Genomic DNA, 2,656 nt, shown 5'->3' with positions numbered 1-2,656 from the left:
ATGTTTCCTTTAGATAAATCCAAATCTCTGATTGGCTGACAGCTGGCTTGAGGTCACCCTGACAAAAGTAAAATCTCAGCCTTGTTTGTCAAAATCTCTGCAAGGTACATTGTGTAAGCGGTATAGGCTAGGCCCTGTATAAGTAACATTACATCTATAAGCTGGGTACTCATCATTCTCAAAGTCAGAAAATCTGGATTCTAGTTGTTTCTTACCTCTGCCTGTTGCAGTTGTTGTCGTTGATGGATCTAGAGTTGCAAGAAACAAAGTTATACCCAGAATAATTTTCTCAATATGATTTTCTTGGTTAAACCTTCAGATTTTGCAATATCCCTGTTTTATTAGTTGGACAGCAATAAGACAAATGATGGTATATTTGGTCTTTGCCACATGGTACACAATGATGCAAATGTATAAGAAGAAAGAAATTCTTCTGGTTAATTCGACAATGAGACTTGTAGGGGTAGATGACAGATAGGTGGCACAAATATATTCTCTCCCAAACATCTGTGCATAGAAGTACATGTAACTGTGTAATGTGTTTCAGAGATGCTAAGTATTATAATTGTGTATTGTTATGTTCCAAGCATTGCACTTCCCATTGGTCTAAATTTAGGCAAGCTCACTCTGTTAGTTGATATTATTTAGATAACAAACGTTATGCTCAATGTGTCATGAATTGTGTAACAAATCAAACCCTATAGTACAAGATCTAATCTTTAGAGAGAAAATACACGTAAATTCAACATAACTAAAGTTACAAGATACTTACAAAGTTACAGTTTAACATTAAAAAGTGACACAATGTCTTTGTATGGCATTAAGCTTTGATAGTACAGAGCATGCAGCCTCTCATATTATAAGCAAATGTTGTAAGTTAGGTTTTGTTTCAAGATGTTATCTCAAAACAATGTTGAAAATTGCCTTTTGTGTATACTATTGGATAAATGATCAGCATTATGAATCTTAAGTCTACTTAGATAAGAAATTGTAACATTGTATATGAATAAAGCATCCTGACTTTTAATGCTTGGCAAAGTTTCTTGTCTTAATGTGTATGGTACAGTATATTGCAACTTCTTTTCCTAAAAAACTATGTGTTCCTTCTTTGGCCCTTGGCATCTTAGACTTCATTAATACCAGACTTTGCAAATCTGTATGCAGGCACGGGATTGACGGGATTTGTACCAGGCTTTGGAAATTGTTTTTTCTGTACCTGGTTGAGACCAGATTCACAGAGCCTTGTATAAATGGGGTTTCAGTAGATGGTCTTAACCATCTATCCTCCAAGCAGATGTTTCGGTGAGTGGGCTAGGAGTGGCCGCAACTTTTCTATCACTGACAGTCCCTGCTCCCTCTGCTTGGAGAATATAGGTCTAAACGGCAGTCTGATCAGTCCTACATATTATATATTTACACTGATGGACCTCGATGAAGGTTAAGGAATGGGCAAGAATGACCGAGGTGTCTTCTTTGTTTAAGCCATAACGAGACCGAGATTCGCACTCTTCCTTGGGTTCTATCTTACCCCTACTTTCTCCAATCCTCACTAGAGAGATGAAGATACGTAATGACGGCACTGGTATAGAAGTCTCGCGAGAAATGGATTCTCGCGAGACTTCATATTGTGACGTCAGTGTGAATCGTAGCTTATTAGCAGTGTTTCTCTGTATCTTCGTCAGCCTGGTTTCTCTAATTTATACGATGATATGCAAAGTGATAGCATTTACTCCAACACACCAGGGCAAAGCGTGGTCTTCCACCAATAAGAAAGTTTAAAATTTTGGACTGCCTTAGTCTGTACTTTGTTGTCTCTAATCCTATTCTCAAAGGGTATTTGCTGGACCAGGTACACCTAGCCTGGGTACCATAGTATTCCTACTGGGGCTCCTTCCAGATAGTAGTTTGCTCTTATGTTACAGGTGTACGAATAAAAAAAAGTTTGCCAAACAAAAGTTGCCTTCATGATGAAATATAAGTGGTCAGGAAGGTTGAACAAATGACTAAACACAGTATGGTAAACTGGATAATAGATTTTTCATTTCTGTTCTTTTCACACCTTCTCTGACTTTACATGCATTCCATAACATTAGCGTCTGTTTTCCGATTTTTTTTTCAATCTACACATATGCCATACCAGTAGATCATTTTTCAGCTGCTTGGTGCAAATAACAGTATGGTCAAAAACTTTTTTTTTAAAGATGAGAATTGTCTGAAAGGAAAAAAATTACATTCTTAGGAATGCCTTTTGTACAGTAATATACAGATACACACAAAACAACTGTCTGCAATATCATTTGGTAAAGTTTTATTGGGGATGCAGCATAGAACTAACACCGACAGCCACTACGCTGATATCTAATTGAACAAAATGAAAACACCAGGCCAGATACCACAACTGTACAAAATATATCTGTAACACACCTAACCAAATAGAGCAAAAACTACATACTATTAAGCTCTGGATTATTGCCAAATGATAACGGAATATAACACCTTCTGTGATTACTTAATAACATTGTCAAATAATTTTGCATCAAATAAAATGGAAGGACAGCTGTAAGGTTGGAAATTTTACAGCAAAACAAATTTGCTCCATTCCTTCGTAAGAACAAACATTGGAACCAAAAATGTGATGGCCTGGTCAACCGGAAAA

Source organism: Branchiostoma floridae, chromosome 13, assembly GCF_000003815.2.
Source record: "Branchiostoma floridae strain S238N-H82 chromosome 13, Bfl_VNyyK, whole genome shotgun sequence".
Classification (NCBI taxonomy): Eukaryota; Metazoa; Chordata; class Leptocardii; order Amphioxiformes; family Branchiostomatidae; genus Branchiostoma; species Branchiostoma floridae.
Note: the sequence above shows the minus strand (reverse complement) of the source record.